General features: G+C 29.7%; 1 protein-coding gene and 2 non-coding genes across 3 annotated transcripts in view; 1 reads left to right on the plus strand and 2 right to left on the minus strand.

Annotated features, from left to right (window-relative positions):
* The window catches only part of LOC113376757 (NADPH oxidase 5), a 75,901-nt gene that overhangs the window by 44,953 nt on the left and 10,703 nt on the right, over nucleotides 1–20,245 (minus strand). The gene's annotated exons all lie outside the window — the stretch shown is intronic.
* On the minus strand, nucleotides 8,464–8,577 carry Trnal-caa. Its single transcript has 2 exons — nucleotides 8,540–8,577; nucleotides 8,464–8,508 (listed from the first exon to the last, which is right to left on the minus strand). It is a non-coding gene; the product is annotated as a tRNA-Leu (tRNA).
* Trnal-caa lies at nucleotides 10,111–10,224 on the plus strand. Its single transcript has 2 exons — nucleotides 10,111–10,148; nucleotides 10,180–10,224. It is a non-coding gene; the product is annotated as a tRNA-Leu (tRNA).

A 20,245-nucleotide genomic window follows, 5' to 3' on the forward strand; every position in this document is an offset into this window, starting at 1 on the left:
GTTTCAGGAATCATTTAACATTTATATGATTGTAGGTTTTATAAGTAATATCAAAATAAAAATTTACAGGAGTTACGGAGGATTTTATTAAGGAATATTTAGCGAAAAATATAAAATTAATCGAAAACTCAAATAAATGTTAATATTATTTACACGTAAAATTATAAATATCAAACAAAAATAATAAAAAAATATTATATCTGAATTGGGAATTGAACCTCGGAGCAAAAATTAGAATTCCACGACGACAGCCACTCGCCCTATCTGCTATTGACAACGAATAGCATTGCAAGCTACGCATGACGCGCGCTGCTAAAATGCAAACTTCAATTAATTTTTATAATTAAACCACTTTTCATAGGCCTCTAATATTTTACCACGGTCAGTTTGGGCATCAAATCTACCATTGTGCCAAGTTTCATCAAAATCCGGGACGAGCAACGCGCGGGTTCTCCTTTAAGATATCAAAAAGTGCAGAAATCTTTGAAACGTAAAGTTATAAAAAAATTTCATTTTTGATTTTTTGCGATTACTATTACCTACACTAGGTAAAAATTTAAAACTATTTGAAGTTATTTAACCACTTACAATTTTTAACTTTTGTTTTTTTCTCTTTTATAACGTATACTAATATTTTATTCTTAACAATTATTTGATTTGGCTTACGTCGCCGAATTTGTACATTTATATGTATTTTAACCTTAGTTCATACAACCTCCTACTATTCATTTAGTAAATAGTAAGGTTGGATATCATAATTCTAATACTATTACTCTATGGTTAATCACTGGTTACAGGTTAAATGCCCACTTCTGCCAACTTAATATCAAACAGTACAGTACGATATCAGACTTTTACTTGAGATATAGATATGAAATATGAAACCAATGAAAAATTGCCGAAAGTAAAAAAATACAATTCAAGTATGTTCAAAATATGTCACAATAAGAAGTTAGTAGTCCCTTCTTATCGCTATCTATTAAAATTTACGTAGAGCTATCTATTAAAATTTACTGTATTAGACATATTGTAACTGAAAAAAACTTTATGGTATGCGGTTATGCACTCTGGTAATATTCAATGTTGAACTGATTGTGTATAAAATGTACCAACTGTAATAATATCATTTTTAGGTTTTTATTTTTTGACTCGAAAACATTCACTAATAAAATAAGCAATTATATACTATTTTACAACCGCGATTAAAAGCGCCAACACCCTTCAGAACATTTTTTTAGTCCTAATTCTTGACAACTTAGGGCAATTATGATATTATTTTTTTGAAACTGTATAATTAAATAAATAATATCTTTTAACAAAAAACTTCAATATATATGCGTATATATATATATATATATATATATATATATATATATATATATATAGGTTAGTATTCAATGTAATAGAGCTGTATTTATAATTAGTTTTATTGCCAATATTGTATCAAGGCGTTTTAATCTAAATAATTATATTGAGAAAAAAGCGCCGAAGATCGATTTACGACGTTCATTAAATCAATTCGTTTTTGTTTTCACATAAACTAATGTATTTTTAAGTATTTTCATGTGGTGTTGATGTTTTCAACAAAAACTAAATCTTCGGATCGTCTACAAGTACCTACTCGAATTAATAAAAATGAAAAGGCACATTTATATAAATGTACATATTAATTTATGTACTTAAAGACAGATGTATTTAATCATTTAATAATAAATATGTTTTGCTTTGAAAAAAAAAATAGGATAGAGCGGCGCTGAAAGGTCCGCGGGTAAAAAGATCTACCATGAATATCTCAAAAGCAAAAAAAAGGTAGAATTTTTTTGACAACAATATTTGAAAGTAGAGGGCAAGATGTATAATCAACCATCATCTTGATTCTTACGACGTCGCTATCAGGAAATAAACGACAATGTTTGAAAATCCATAATAAAAGTTTTTTTTTTTTCTTTGATAGATTTTTTGGTTGTGACACTGTTAATTAGTTTATGAGACTTTAATATATATTTAAATATACGTTATTTAATTGTTTTATTAGATTGCCGTTATTTCAAAGTTTGATTCAACAGTTTTTCTTTATTTGGGTAGGATAAAAAGGACTAACTGAATCTTTTTACCCTGGCAAAAGCGTAAACAATAAGAAACAGTAAATAATAAAGTATGTATCAAGTTAAAAAAAGTAATTTCACAAGAGATATATTAAATAAATTGTTACTGCAATTCTGCTGATAAATATTTCTGCCAAAATACTTTATCTTTATATACTATCTAATTATCGCTGTAAAAAATGTACCCATGAAATTTATATTTGCATTGGTTGAATAATGTAGTGAAATTCGAAATTTTTTAATAAAAATAAGATACTGGATCTTTTTGCCCGTGGATGTCCCATTTTACTCCGCCTATATGGTAAAAAGGGATTGATGACAAATTTTATAAAACTATAGTTCGACAGTTGCTTGTTTGATACGCGTTATGTGTTGTGATGTAGTTCATTTGGCTAAGACAGTATAATTAGTCACAATGGTCCTTTGGACCAAAGTATGGTCTAACTCTAAATAAAATATTTTAAATTATTAGATACCTATCATTAAGGAATTGAACCTGCTGTGACATAACTTTGAGGCACGTGGATTTAGTAGATCGGTTCCAAGGTTACAAAATACTGTTTTGTGAAAATAAATTAAATAAAATAAACATTTAAAAATTTGATTACATACATAAAAAATCGTTTCAATTAAAACTAAATAACCTATTCCATTTATTTTATGGAAAACAAACGGTTAAGGACGTATGCTATCACAAACTATTCCCAGGTTTTATTCAATTTTGGTCAGCTGGATATCAGTCTGAAAATACTTTCGAGTAACGTTATAATTTCACAACTAGGATAAGGCAACTACTGGGTTTTCTTCCAAATTTTACATACGCTAAGATGTCATAACAATTACTAAATATCTATATGGACAGATCGCAATTCCAAACAAGAATAGAGCATCTACAAATGTGACTCATTTTATTTTATTTTATTTTATTTTAATGATTTATGTATGTAATAAATTTAATTAATATATTTACAGTTTGTTTGAAAGATATTATTTATTAAAACTCACAACGATTAGATTTAGCAAAGACTTTATTTTCGATATAAACAGTTAAAAATTCTTATTGATCAATTCGATTATCTATAAATATAGAGAAATTTATGCAATTTGCCTTAAAGCAAAATGCTTCTTACACCTGGTATAATTTTTTAATTCAAAGAATTAAATGATTACATGTGATAATGACTGCTGCTTTATATCAAATATCTTTCAACGTTCCAAAAAACAATATGTATATATATATATATATATATATATATATATATATATATATATATATATCTTGTGTGTGTATTTACAAGTATTTGTAAAAAACAATCAATGAACCAAATCAAACTGGCAAATTATCAAGTTTTTTGTTCCTATTTCGCACATTACGACCGTCCGCCCACCTGTCACACGCTTTTATCCGAACAAATAGAATCCAATCGAATGGATAAATTATTTTTTTCTTTCGATTTTCCTCGGGGCAGGTATCATATTTGTTCCGGACACAGATCTTAATAATCTTAGCAATCTATTTATGATGATATTAGAGTTCGTTAATAATTTGATAAAGTCTAGATCGATAGTGATCGCAATTAATATCATGACAACATATTACAACACCGTGTCAAAAAATTTCATCTGTGTCAAAAGTTATTACGTTCGTTACAATCATGAATTTGGTCATTATTGTAGTGGACACCGGATGGAATTGACCACTTGGTATATAATTTAAGGAAATAAAACTACTTTATTTAGGACATAGCCTATTTGAGGAAGAAGACAACCTGACATCATATAGCAGTAAAATCCAGTTTCACATTAATCAGGAAAATAGCCTTTTTGGGCACTGTGGTGTGAAACGGCAACAGGATCATTTCATACTTCACTGTATGTAATATAGGCGGCTTGCAAAAAAATGTGGTCAAGGTGATTCATAGTGTAAAATATTTATCAACTAGTTACTGGAAACCGGCGCACGGACAACCTATGGCACAGACATAATTATTCAGTAGTGAAATCTAAATAATAATCAATAATTCAAGAAAATAGCTTTTCGGGTTTAACAGTATAAAACTGACATGGATTTGGGAGTTTAAGTTGCAAGCTTACTTTTTGGTCAATGCACTTATTATACCTGTCTTGTGGTCATATTGTACATTTTGAAGATAATTTCATAATTTTGCCCGAAAGTATGATTTTCTACTTTTATTTATTCTCTACGTTTTAAATTGTGAATCGTTTGACTTCAGTACTAGGAAAAGCTCAATGTATGTGTGTATGGGAGCCAAAATTTAACCTTCCATTGACTCTTAATAGAAACGGCTGCGCCGATTCCAACTATTTGAATATACCCATTTGCTGAAAAGTCATTTGATGAAACTCCATAAGGACTCGCGTTGACTATCAGTTTTGCACAATGGTCGATCAAGCCGTTTCTTCATAATTAGTAGGTAAGCTCAACATTTTCCGTTAAAACTCTCGAAAGAGATTAGAAAAAATCATTTTTTTTCGAAAGATATCAGTTGGGAATCGTGTTGGTTAGGTTTTGATAAAGATCGACCGGACCGTTTCTTTGTAATTAATAATAAATAAATCTTTGGGTAGTGTTTTGCATATTCATGGTCTAAACAAGTATTTTAAAATGTTATAGTCCTATGATAATTTGTTTAGTTATAAAAAAACAATAAAATAAGTAATTCCACTACACTGACCGACTTGGACAAAATAAAAATATTGACTCACGAAGTTGAATAATCTAAGGATGTCATATAACTTAGTCGGACCTTGGACCATAGACTCAGCTTAACGAAACATACCTTACGGGATGATAAATCTACTGGGACCTCTCTTGAACCACTACTGCCGGCTGAGCTTGAAGAACAAGCGGACACTTGACTTGACATTGTACGCCACTCCAGCATGGGACGCGACAACAAAGACTTACTTACAAAAACTACAGACGTACAAAATAAAGCCTTACTACTAGCACTCAACAAATGAAGGGATCTACTGACCAGACACTATTACTCCATCAAAATCATACATAAACTGACTGACGTACCGACGGCAATCGACCAAATTAAAAAGCTTACTGGAAACTTTTACCTAAAATATAAGGATCACTCAAATAACATCCAGGCCCTTGACCAATGTACTCGCGAAATGATTTGGTATGACAAACATGCCATGCCAAACAATATACTGATCGCTCCCTAGCAGCAATTGTTGTCTTTTTTGGGGAATTGTTAACCTTTTCCTTTTTCCATATATGATTTATACTCATTACTAAGATAAAATGTATAACAATATTCATAAACACAGTCATAGTATAATATACCCTTGGGTAATAAACTAATATTTAAAAAAATCAATAAAATATGGAAGAATAAACAGCTTTCAGAGGACAAACACTGTGTATCACCGAAGGAGTAATGCCTCCTATGCCTTGTTTGTTATAGTACTTAAAACAAGAAATTATATATTTGAATTACAAAAATATAGCATTGCAAAGCTTTGTTTATGCATATTTTCATTTTTTATACTATTACACTTTTAATTTTTAGATTATTTTGGATATCATACGTCTATTGCAGTTTTTCAATAATTTCAAAATTAATTTCAAAAAAATTATTAATCATATAAACTTATTGTTAGATGTTTGCACCACAATATATGATTTGTACCCCGTTGCCCCGGTTTCCCTTATGTGATATTTATTTTCATTAGATAGTGGAGCAGGGGGAATTATGATAATTGTGGAGTGACGTCTGGTAGAAAGTATACATTATAAATCACTCAACATTAATGGAATTTGAAAGCCGCGGCTATTGTTATAACATACAATTACTTTTTTATGTTTACTGCATGTTACAGAAAAAATAACAAAAAAGCAGTTGTGAAATAGGAAACTTGCAGCATGCGCTGCTATTAATGATTTTTTATTATTCAAGGAAAATTATTAATCACCGGGTATCGAATTTGTTGTTTTTTTAACTTGCAACCGGATATGTCGTGAATATGTTTTGAGTAGCACTTCGGTGTGTGTTACTATCTAATTTACAGTATTTAATGTCGATACATGACACTTTTTATGGGATCTTACACATGTACAGAGTTTCGCCGAATCATGTTCGCATAAATATTCGCTAATAGATACAAGGTAAAAAAGTGAAGTCGACTTGGATGAAGAAGATCGATGGACTCGTGAAATAGCGTATAGTTTTGCTTCATTCATAAATACCGAGTAGTTTCTATTCTCAATTTTAAATTTAGGATCACGGACTACCGACATCTCAAAGACCAGTAAAGTTTATAATTTTTTAACAACGATATTTGAAAGTAGAGAAAAAGATAACCAGCCATCACCTTAATCCTTACGATGTTGTTATCGAGAGCTATAAAAGCTTACACCTGGGTGGAGCAACTGATTTTTTACTCCGGCAAAGGTGTAAAAAATAAAAAAATAGCAAATAAAAAAGTAAATTTTGTTAGAAAAAAAGCAATTTTACAAGCGATGAATTAAATAATAATTATTCCAACCTGCTGATGAATATTTCTTCTTCTTTCTATTCACGGTAATATCTCTGTAAAAAATGCGCCCATGAAATTTATATTTTACATTGGTTGGATAATGTAGCTATTATTTTGTAAAATCTCTTTAAAATTAAAATAAGACATTGGCCTAGTTTGCCGCCTTTTCATCCCATTTTACCACGCCAATGGGGCAAAAAGCACTTTTTTTTAATAACAACTATTTGTTGCAAATGTTTCAATATTATTTAACTTGAAAAATATTGTCATGGGAATTAAATAAATAAATAATACTAATAATATAAATAAACGTCTTATCGAACGCGCCTTGCATTAAGAAAATCTTTAAAGAATAAAATCCAAGACGATTTAAAACGCTTCTGACTCTCCATGAAGAAAGTCTTATTAGTTCAATAAAGTAATATTCAACCCGATAGTACAAATCGATCTTTTAAGAAAACTTTGTATAAAAAGGTCTATAACACACATCTAGGGGCATATATTGAGATATCTTCTGCTCGTGTGTTCAACATTCTGGGACAAAACTAGTTTTAAGTTAAAATTCAAGCTATTTTGGATCCTAGGGCTGCAAAGCGCAGTTGTTTGTACTACATTTTGACAATATTATTTGTAAATTCTATTAGAATTCAAGTAAATTTCAAAAAATATATATTAAAAATATGGTAAGTGAGCTCGACAATAACGTATATTTAAAACCTAATTTATCACACTTCATATAACGGCATTGTCCCGTTGATAAAATTATTAAAAATAGTACACTTTTTGCAGAATATCTATAAGTTACAAGTATAGAGATCAAGTTTGCTCTATTGTTATTTTTTTGTACACAAATCTGTCTAATGTTAGTAGTACATGGTCAAGCTCAATTGGTCAGGTTGGGATATGGGGATCACTGTTTTAAGAGAACTAAATTTAAAAAAAAATGAATTACACATTGGCATTTTTTTATTATCCGCTCTTCGGATTAGATATTCATTCTTAGAGCAGCCTCTGTAATTTCCTAGTTGTTGTTTTCGATTTTTTATTAATTTCAAAATTTCAGGTATTTTTGTATCATCACGTTCTATTTACTGTGTTTCTAGGTAAGAATTTCATTATAGGAGCAACTTCTCTCTATTAAAATTTCTAAAAAATTTTAATCAAGGATAGCTTAATTTCTAACATTAAATTTAATGTTTTTTCATTTTATATTAAATACTTTGACCTATATGATGTCTGTTATCCTATAATTTTGTCTTAAACTTTCTTATGTAATTTTTAAATTGCAGAGTTTTCTTAGATAATTATTTATATTTTTCCCAATTTTATTTTTCAAGAACTTCTTAATCCAAATGGATTCTCCAGAAACTGTCTTTCGACAATAATATTGAAAAATCTACAAGTGTAGTTGGTTTCAGCTGAATTTAGTAAAGTATTTATCAGAAAATTTACCTGCCATAACCTTTGCATACGATTATTTCTTGTATAACCGTCACGAAGAACAAATTACTTACTATTTCTATTAGATCATGCAAAAACCAATGGGTTTACTAATTCCGAAATTTAATAAGTTTTCTCATCCTTTATTATAACGTACATAAGGACATTTTGGGTTGATGAAATTTATGCACATGACACTGAATCATTAGATTTTTTTTAAATAAATAATAAATTGTGATTCTGCAGCTAAACTTCAACTTTTATTGATATCATTGACAAGTTAGTGCATTTGCACTCAATTGTAAACACATTTGAAGTATGCTTCGTCTAAAATCGAATTAATCTCAATTGATAGTTTATTATGAATACTGTAAACATTTTTTCTCGATTTACAAAAAATATCTGTCAGAAGTGGGATTCGAACCCACGCCCTCATAGAGGACCAGAACGCTCGGCCAGGTATCACCTGGCAAGGTAACCTTGAGTCTGGCGCCTTAGACCGCTCGGCCATCCTGACATGTGACAGATTTGGAAGATCACCCAATTGTAAGTACATCGGTAATGTTATTAGTATTGAATCAAATAATATTTGTTTGATAATTTAATCATTGCATATACTGCGGAGCATTGGAATTCTCTTTTGATTTACGAAAAATGCCAAGGACTGGTTAATCAATTTTCATCCCAATATAAATAATATAAGTAAGTAGGTATGAGAACACTTAGTATTAAAAATTTTATTTAATGAATGTTCAATTATAACTAATTTAATAAACTAGTTTTAAGGTCCATTTTGCCATTAGGCAAGTTGCATGAACTTCTCGACATGTATTTACATACGACTTAATTAATAAGAAATCAATATATTAATTTTTGAGGGATTCATAATTATACCAAGTTTGAAAAGCGACATAATCTGAGAAATTATTGCATATTACTCAATTTAAAGCAAACATTTTTATTACACATTCTTTGAAAACGATCACGTGTCTAATACATACACGGAGTACTTTCTAAAAGGGCAGCCGAATAATTTACATTTTAATGAACTTTATAATTGAACCACTTTTCGTAGGACATTAATATTCCAATGTGCTCATTAAGACCATGCACTTTATTGTCATACAAAGAGTCATGAAAATCATAGAAAAAAATTGTCAACAATTACAAAAAAACGGCCTGGCCGATCTTCACCAAATACTAATCAGCACGGTTTCCAACCAATATATTTCGAATAGTTTTCATATCAATAAAATCGATTCAACACAAAACTGATAAACACTATTCCTCATCGAGTTATATGGAAAGGCTTTTAAGTTTGTAAAATCGGTTCAGCCGTTTTTGAGAAAACGTTGAAAGTGGCACACATATTCAGAATGACTTGAAACGTCCAGAAAAACATAAAATTAGCACAAAAGATTTTTTCGTGAAAATAAACTTCTCCTTCGTGAAGTTAAAAGAAAGATGAATGAAGTCAATTGAAAATCTCGTACTTTCGATATTTTGGACATACAAATTGGCTCACATACATACACACAGCCATACATACACACACGCATACTTTTTACAAATTTGGTCTCATTGGAAATGTCAAGAAAAACATAAAATTAGCAAAAAGGATTTTCACTCAATAACAAACTTCTCCTTCGGGAAGTTAAAAGAAAGATAAATGCAATCAATTAGAAAATTCTCACTTTTTATATTTTGGACATCCGAATACCAATTATCTGATTAATTTCTCTTTATGAATAAATGTGCAAAAAGTGAATTAATTTATAGGCTGTAATTGTAACAAGTTGTAATTATCTGTTTAGTTGTTTACTAGAAATTCGAAGCACTAAGGAGTACACAGCACAAGTAGTTAACCATGGTTTTGCAAGTTTCTCTCCTGGTACGTATACCCTGATATCAAACAGTACTGATACCAGTTTTTACTTCGAAATTTATTTCCGAATATGTTTTCATATAAAATAGCTTTTTGAGGCCTAGCTCAAGACTAATCACATTACAAATGTGCTTACGCTTGGGCGATCTTACAAATTTGTCATATGTCAGGATGGCCGAGCGGTCTAAGGCGCCAGACTCAAGGTTACCTTGCCAGGTGACACCTGGCCGAGCGTTCTGGTCCTCTATGAGGGCGTGGGTCCGAATCCCACTTCTGACAAATGTTTTTTGTAAATCGAAAAAAAAGTTCTGCAGTATTCATAATGAACTATCAATTGAGATTAATTCGATTTTAGACAAAGCAGACTTCAAATGTGTTTGCGAATGAGTGCAAACTCACTAACTTGTCAATGATATAAACACAAGCTAAAGTTCAGCTGCAGAATCACAATCTATTATTCATTTTCAACAATATCTAATGATTCAGTCTTATGTGCATAAATTTCATCAACCCAAGTTGTCTTTATGTAGGTTGTAATAAGAGATAAGTACACTTATTAAAATTCTGAATTTTTTGATCTATAGCAAATACTTTTGCTAAAATCAGCTAGAGCCAAGTACTTCAAATTTCATTTAATTATTTTTGTCGAAAAATATTTTTCTGGGGAATCCCTTTAGATTAACAAGTTGTTGTAAAATAAAATTCGATTTCAATTAACTACGGTTTTGCAAATTTCTCTTCTGGCATGTACACCCTGATATCAAACAGTAGTGATATCAGTTTTCACTTGGATATTTAGTTTCGAATATGTTTTTATATAAAATAGCTTTTCGGGACATAGCTGCAACATCACTATTCGGTTATTACAACTATTAGGTTATTAGTTAGTAAAGTTTAGAAGTAAAAATAATTATTGTGCCTTAAGGCAAATTGCTGAAACTTCTCCACAAATTATTATTTTTTTAAAAACGATTACCATTTCTGAAAAAAAATTTACTTCGAAAAAATTAGATTTTTGAGAAACTATAAATTTGACAAAAAAATATTAAAAATATGTTTTGACATATTTTGGAAATTCTGAACTTTTTTCAAAGCAATCGTACTGCTTTAACTGCATAGAGACGAGATGTCAAAACGCATAAGCGCCGCGTCGCCGTCTAACGGTTGAACATTGGTACGGAACTCATAGGAACGTAAACAAAATTTATACTTATTGTTAAAATCTCTATAAAATATCTGATAATTTGATGTGCATATGTCTAATGTTCTTTTTTGACCGCCACATGGCATTTTTTTATTTTTTTTACTAGATCTCTGAAACCGCTAGACCTGCCTTCATGAAAATTTGATCAGTTAATACAAGTAAAATGTTTTTTGAATTATTGAAATCGGACGCTCTCTTAAAAACTGAGTTACCATTCTTGACACTTTTTGCCCTGTATCTTCGGAACTGCTAGACCTGCCTTCGCCAAAAACAAATCAGCACGTCTCCTTATCAGTACGAATCGAATGTTTTTTGAATTATTTAAATCGGTTGATCGGTGTTCCCGAAATCGTCGACGAAAATTTGTATCCGCACACACACACGCACACACACACACATACACACACATACATACATACATTTTTTCTAAAGTATGCCAAAATAATCAGAAACCTTTGAAACGTAAAGATATATAAAAATTTTCATTTTCGATTTTTTTGCGATTACTATAACTTGCCCTACGGGAAGTTAAATATGCTCCACAGCTAGTAAGGACGATCACTGGGTTGCCTTCAAATAGCGCTAATAAAAGTAATAAACCTAGAAGTATGTATTGTTTACAACAGCGTAAAGAACACCTAATTCTCACTGCTGTTCTAAAAAAATTGAAGCACTATCAACAACTAAGTGTACTGCTGGTTAACATAGTTTTATAAATCATACTGTCATAAATAGATACCTGTTCAAGAATATGGAAATTACTTGCTCTTCGTCTGTTTATAATTTAATCTTTTGCATTGATCTTATATGTTCCAGCATTCGATCGAATCTTGACCTCTGTATAGCCGATTCACCAATCGAAGATTTATCGCAATAAAATTTAAATCACCATAAATTTATCGAACGTAGGTGTGATATCATAGCACATAATCTTGTACGATAATATGTATCCATTTAATGCTACAAATAGATTTAAGCAAAAAAAAACTAAATAAATTATGATAATTTTATTTAATCGCCGTTTACCTGTTACATAGAGACAAGGCCCTACATTCGCTCAATTAATCACACATGTGCTGCTAACGGTTTGTGACAGTCAATTATATGTGAAGGTTTAAAGAAATGTTAATATTAATGTTGAAAACATTTACTAATCTTATTTAATGTGTTGCATAATCATATTCAATGAATTTATATATACATGATTTCTTTACTCTCATTTTTAGTATGATGAAGTTACAAGGTCGCAGCCATATTCAGAATTCTTAGCGAAAAGTTAATAATTTCAGTTTTGGACAAAACAGCACCTAAAAAAAACTTGCTCAAAACTTTTATAGAAGATCATATCTGTCACAACCGTTTTTCTTTTAGTCGAATGGTGTTTTATTAGCGGCACATTAAACCGACTTACATTATACAAAAAAATATTTGATTTATATTGATAGTTCGGATGAAATTTATTTTTGGATAAAGCTGATTTAACGTTTTGGTGAAAAAAGTGCAATAATGGTCATCAGATAAACAAAATTAAGCATTTGTATTTTTTTTGGAACGTTCATGACAAAAAGAATTATTTTTAATTAATTAGCCATAATGAAGCAGCTTTTAACTCCGCGAAGGAAACGTTTATGTTTTAAATTACCGGACGGAGTACACACAGTAAAAATGCCTAAAATTTAAGGATTTTTGTAGTGAAAACCACTCTTTATAGGCGTGAAATATATCAGGATATTTGTTAAGATTATGAACTCTATCCTTTTTTTTAAACCTTAAAATTGCAAAAAATTATAAAGAAACGACCAGGCCGACCTTTACCACAACCACTCAATATAAATCCCAACTGCTAACTTTCGTAAGGTTTTTCAATTTTCAAAATCGGTTCTCGTTATTTCGCGAAAATGTTGACCAAAAATATTGCAACTATTCAGTGCGAGTCTTTAACAAGTGTTTTTTCAAATACTTCTTAATTTTTTGAGAAACGTCGATTGAAGTTCAAGTTATGGCTTATGTACGCAGATATTCCTTTTTGTAACATTGAAACAAACAAAAACTTTTTACATCTGATTTTTTAAATTAACTATTAACTTCTCGTAGGATAAGTTATTGTAATCGTCCAAAAATAGAAATTGAAAATTTTTGCATATCTTCACGTTTTGAAGGTTTCTGAATATTTTGGCCTACCTTAAAAAATGGATGTGTGTGTTTTGTGTATCCGCAATTTTTTGTTCAAAAAGCATTGGATTCTAGGCAGGTCCAGTCGTTTTGAAGATTCGGAGCAAAGAGTGCAGAAATAGAAATCGAGTTTTTGAGAGAATGAAGCATCTGATTTGAATGATCTAAAAAGCATTCAGTTTGTAATGATGAGGAGAAGTGGTGATTAGTTTTTGGCAAAGGCAGTCCAGCCATTTCGGAGATACCAAACTAAATGTGCAAAAATTTAAGATTGTGTTGACAAAGCAATTGCTTTTGGGATTTTTTTGTATTTCAAAATTATATTTTTTTGTGTATCGAAAATAATTCGGATTTTAATTCTAATTCTAGCTAAAGTTCTCAAGCTCACTTTAAATAAATAATTTTAAATTTGCAATTCAGTTTATATAATTCTTATAAATATTAGACATTTTAACAGTATTTATAATGAGCTATTTGAAAACATACATTACGATACGGGAAGTTTTAGCAATTTGCCTTAATGCACGATGCCATACACCACTAGTTTTCTTTTGTAGAACTTGTAAAAATTACTGAACCCCTAGCCTCAGCTGTGTTGGAAAACTGATTGAAAATTTTCAAGATTATTGAGATGTGATTGTGAATTATCCAATAACGTGAGTGTTTTAAGTATGATCGTTTTCTTCAGTATATTATAATTATTCTTCAGTATATTTTTACAAAGGGTGCAAAACTTCCCAAAGTCCACTTTTTGAACTCACTTGGGTACTTGGGGAATATGTTTATGGAATAAGTTTTGAAAAATAAGCTATTAAGTACGTTGAGTGAAGCTTCAAAGTTCGTTGTGCGGAACTTTCGCGTCCTAAAAAAAGTTTGTTGTGCTGAGCGTCCGAATAAGTTCAATTTTATTGGATTAAAAAAAAATGAAATCAATAAAAGCAGGATGTAAATTGATCAATAAAATATATTCGTCGCTGAATTATAAATTCGTTATCCGGAAACGCGCAAATGCCAGCACGGGCTATTCGGTTATGGCGCAAGCGACATTTCACGTATTTTTAAACCGGAAAATGAAAATATTCGAAGAATCTGAATTATAATTGAATTCATTTACATATCTTTTGTCTATAGGGCATAATGGGAGTCAAACTGACCTCTGAGACTCTTCTCAAATGTATACGTCACGTTTATAGTCAAGTGAAGGCATGCATATTGAATATATTAATATAATAATAATAAATATATGTAACCTTTTATCATTATGCTAGAAATCAAAACTGATTTTAAATCTCAAGAATACATTTTTTGTTACGGGTATATTCACAAAGTAATTTTGGTTTAATTGATTTTTATTCCTATTATATGTTTTTTATGATAGCACATATGGGTCATTCTTTTACAAACCGTACACCAACCATACCTTGACATTTTAGAATCGGCTGAATTTTTTTTTATAGATATTATACATAAAATCATTTGACACGTATTTCAGGATTTTGCCGGCAAAAATTTTTTTTTGTTGATATTTACGATTGAAATATTGCCGATTTTCTCAATTTTTATGAACTTCCTCTGCATTATGTTAATTATCTTCAGTTGTGTTGATCAGATCAGTATTGTTTTTTTTTATTATATTCATTATGAACTCAACTTTGAAGTAATTTAAAAAAAATAATGTTTTTGCAATTATTTTAACAATAATAACAATTGATTGTTTACATTGATTTTACAAACGGGCGCCCCGACTTAAATCGATTGCGTAAAAAACCATATTGTTTCTTTTTTTATCTACTTTAATATTATTTTTACTATTCGATGGCATGGCTGTTACATCGGAAGATATTAAATGTTTTCGAGCGCAAGTCGCGCCGCGCGTCCCTTTGAAAGACGCATTTCGCAGACGAAAGGCGAAATGAGTACAAGTACTGGTTTTTAACTAAAATATTTTACAATTTTGTTACTGAGATAAAATAAATATATTGTCTAAAATATGTTGTAGAAAATATTTTGTACAAAATGCTCATATTTTTGAAACTGATAAACTAAAACTTATTATTCGTTGGAATATGAACAAAAGTTAAATTAATTGTATTGGGTAGATTTTGATTTCGTTAAAAAATAAATACAAGAGAATGCAATTAAAAAATAATTCATTTATTGCATTATAATTAAGTTTATATAATATAGCTTCTTTTGATGTACTACATAATATATATTCCATGTCACAACGTTAACAAGTTAAAAAACAGTTGAATCGCGTTCTTTTTGCAAAGAAAAGTTTTTAGGCCCGCACTTTATTTTTTTCAAGGTATAACACAATGATATTTCAAGGTGCCTTTCACTGTGACTGCATTTTAAAATCTTGTCTTCAATTTTTTATCGGCAACAATATATTATTCACTGGTTACATATTTCGAAGAAATGTTGCAAAGAGACTCATTTGCCCATTCAAATAATTGTTTTAGCGTTTGGATTGGATTTGATGCTCTTTGAAGACTAGCTCTGTCTGGCAGCTAGCCTTTTCAAAGTTCCACTCAATCCATCGCAAGCGCCCTTACCGTGTGACGTTGGGAAAAAGTGCCACTCTGCAACCAGACCAAAATCTTTTTCGTGGCAAGTAAGATTTACAAAATTCTTTTTATTTTTGTACTGCGCACCCGACCCATCAAAAAAGTATAAGATTTTTGTAATTTGCTTCAATTCTTTACCAACGAATTCAACTAAATGTTTTTGAAATACATTTAAACCGCTACAGTGTCGTGTTGCAGACATTCTGAAAAAATTACTAACCTTTTAACACGAACATTATCGTCATTATCTTTGTAATAAATTTTAAATGCACCGTAGCCCGATTATTATTCCAATAAAATCCTTGAGCAGCATCTTGGACAACGCATGAATTATTTTCTGAAAAATCACACACTACGATGCATTAATTCTGTGATAGTTCTTCCCTTTTTTGTCATAAATTCATTTTGTTTTCTTACAAGAAATGAATGTAATAATTTTTCCAAAGTGGCCTGCAATTTTTGTAGATATTTGTCTACTGGGGATATCATTAATTGCAACATAGTTCTATCAACGTTAGTCCATTCTCTGTACCTAATTTCGTCAATATAATTTTTCTCAAAAATATTTTCTAATTCTGTGATCAAATTTTCTAGGCCAGGACACTGGGAGCACTTTCGAAAAGAACAATTAAATACTACTACATATTTTAGACAATATATTTATTTTATCTCAGTAACGAAATTGTAAAATATTTTAGTTAAAAACAGTACTTGTACTCATTTAATACGCGCGATGCGTCTTTCAAAGGGACGCGCGGCGCGACTTGCGCTCGAAAACATTTAATATCTTCCGATGTAACAGCCATGCCATCGAATAGTAAAAATAATATTAAAGTAGATAAAAAAAGAAACAATATGGTTTTTTACGCAATCGATTTAAGTCGGGGCGCCCGTTTGTAAAATCAATGTAAACAATCAATTGTTATTATTGTTAAAATAATTGCAAAAACATTATTTTTTTTAAATTACTTCAAAGTTGAGTTCATAATGAATATAATAAAAAAAAACAATACTGATCTGATCAACACAACTGAAGATAATTAACATAACGCAGAGGAAGTTCATAAAAATTGAGAAAATCGGCAATATTTCAATCGTAAATATCAACCAAAAAAAATTTTTTGCCGGCAAAATCCTGAAATACGTGTCAAATGATTTTATGTCTAATATCTATAAAAAAAATTTCAGCCAATTCTAAAATGTCACTTTTTTTTTTTACCAAAATCCGTACGATTTGTAAAAGAATGACCCATATGATGATTTATATTTTTAATTTGATTTAGTTTGTTGGATATTTAGGCATTTAAACAACTACATAATAAAATATCGGCAGATTAGTGATGAAGAATAATGAATATTTAATTTAAAAAAAAAATTTAATTTAATATAGGGTAGAGCGGGCTTAAAGGTTTGCAGGCAAAAAGGTCCATCACCGTTATTTCAAAAAGGGGTCGTTCATTAATCACGTGATCGATTTTTTAAGCATTTTGGACCCCTCCTTCCAATTAGTTACGAGAACAAATGGCAGAATTTTTGTTTTTTGAAAATGTTTGAACTTTTTTAAAAAAATTAGTTAAAAAATAAATACACGAATGTGAACTCACACAATATCTTACATACCCCTCCCTCCCCCACGTGATGTTTTGTGATTTTTTGTCAAACCTCCCCCCCTCTAAAACCCTCACGTGATTCATAGACGCTCCCTTACGAGAAAAAATGGTAGAATTTTTTATTTTTTTTGAAAATGTTTGGATTTTTTTGAAAATACAGGTATGTGATATCTTAGTATACCCTCCCCTTCCCAACGTGATATTTTGCGATTTTTTGTCAAATCCTCAATGGACGCCTCTAAACAAATAAAGTTAACCATACTATTTTAAAGTAGAAGGCAAAAGGTGTATAACCAGCTATGACCGTAATTCTTATGGCGTCGTTATAAGGGTAATAATTGCTACAATATTCATAACGAAAGAAATTTGTTTGTTATTAGTTTTTTTTTAGTTTGGGGCTTTTTTATTTATTTCATGATAACTGAATATAATTTTGAAGGAAACGCGATTTATTTGTATTATATAATGTACTGTTATTTTTTAATTAGATTCAACAATTTGTTTATATATGTAATCTCTAAAAAAGCTTACATATGGGTGGTGTAAAAAGATTCAATTATATCTTTTCACTGACAAAGATGTAAGCCATAAGAAAATGTGATATAAGTTAAAAAAGCAATTTTATAGAAGATAAATACTATTAGTTATTCTAAATACTATAATAAATTTTGAATACTTCTGACAAAATACCAGATCAAGGTAATATACGGTGCAATCTTTGTAGCCCATGAAATTTTTCTTTTGTATTAATTAAACAATTTCTCTTTTATTTCATAAAATTTCTTTAAAATTAAAAATTAACATTGTATCTGTTTGACCGATTGCTGTCCTTTTTGTCCTAACCTATGGTTAAAAAGGGACAGTTGAAAAATATTGCAAATATAATAATTTTAAGAAAAATAACTAATAAGCCTATTTCTATAATTAGAAAATAACGGAAAATTTTGGTATTGTTTGATACGTGTTATGCCTTTTGATATATAAGGCTTTTGGGTTAGATATCATAATTACTGAGAATCAAATTCGACCTTTGTAAAAAAAACTATATAATTTTATAACTTTATATTATTATGATAAAGTAATAATAATCAAATCTGATTATCGTGGCCAGGAAACAGTGTTTCTATTTCTAATAAACGATTGAACGGATGGATATAAAAAACTGTTAAAACAATATGACTTCGTGTTCTTGAGTACCTACAGGGCCTGAAAGTGAAATTGTCGATTCATAAAACGTTCCGATAAATAGAAAAAAGCAAAATATACATGCTTTCACAATTATGGATATATATATATATATATAGTTATAATGAGACCTTGTAATATATATGTTTAAGTATTTCTAAACTGCAGTCATTAATACAACATATCGTTGAAAGTAAAACATGGGACCCTTTTATGTCATTGGTACTCAAAATTAAATGTATATATATATATATATATATATATATATATATATTTAATATTAAAGAATAAGTTATTGTTATCAAATGCTTGGATTAAATAATTTTCAGGCTGAACATATGTATTGGTCCATGCGTGTAAAAGTTTATAGTATAAAGTCGATATTTAAATTGGAAATCAAATTTATATTATAATACTATTTTTATTAAAAACTATTTTTTAAAAATTTGCTTGATAAATAATTAAACTCAGAACAGTTGTCAAGAAATTATTAAGCCCTTGGTCTATAAAAATGCTCTATAATTTTTTGATAATGATTTTGTATTTGATTAACGTTTATATTATTAATACATTATTATATTGATAACTAAAATAAGATAAATCTTTGCAAAATTTTTTGCAGACTGTGACACACATCAAGTGTCGAAACTAGTATAAACTGGTTGAAAGTGGCATTTGCCTCAAGGCAAGTCGCAAAAACTTTTCGATAAGTGTATTAATTGACTTAATCAACTAAAATTGAGAATTAGATATTTAGAAAAAAATTTATTGGGTGGTTTAGTGCATGAACTTCATCACTATATTAAATTTAATTAAAAATACCGAGATATTTTTTTAAGAAACTTAATAATTGTTTTGTGAAATATTTAACATATGTTATAAAAAAATACTAGCACGATTATATATCATGTATGTAGTTCTTTATATTATTTAACGATTTAATACTAATGTCTAACGTTTTTTACACAACTAGAACATTTTTGACTTCTCTTTGGGTGATACAGACATAAAGAATCGAAATTTTTGTGAATGAACTTGAGATCGCAAGATATTTGAGAAAACTGTTACAAAAAAGCACTTTTTTGCTAATTTTAAAGAAATGGCTTGGCTCATCGTCTTGCAAAGCTATCGCGACTCCTCTTCCTTCACCCTAATCAAGTTTATTCTAATAGCTTTCAAATTGGTGAAATTCAAATTTGGACTTATCACATCACAAAAGTGACTTTTGACACAAATTTTGACTCATACTTTTCTAACTTTGATACATTTTCAAAATTAAACGACTTGTCGTAGGGTCGTAATATTTTAGTATGTGCTTAAGACCATGATATCTATTGCTAAAAAAGGTTTCATAAAAATAGTTAAAAATCTTTTTTCGACAGTTAATTACAAGAAAAAGGTCCGACCGATCTTCACCAAAAACCAATCAGTATTATTCCCAACCAATATCTTTTGAACATTTTGTGAATTTTTAAAATCGATTTAGAATGGTTTGAAACATCGAGAAAACATAGAATTAGCAACTCGGATTTTGTGGCGAGAACATAAACTTCTCCTTC

This window comes from Ctenocephalides felis, unplaced genomic scaffold, assembly GCF_003426905.1.
Source record: "Ctenocephalides felis isolate EL2017-DRISC unplaced genomic scaffold, ASM342690v1 CF-g0.4_SCAFFOLD_01886, whole genome shotgun sequence".
NCBI classification, from domain to species: Eukaryota; Metazoa; Arthropoda; class Insecta; order Siphonaptera; family Pulicidae; genus Ctenocephalides; species Ctenocephalides felis.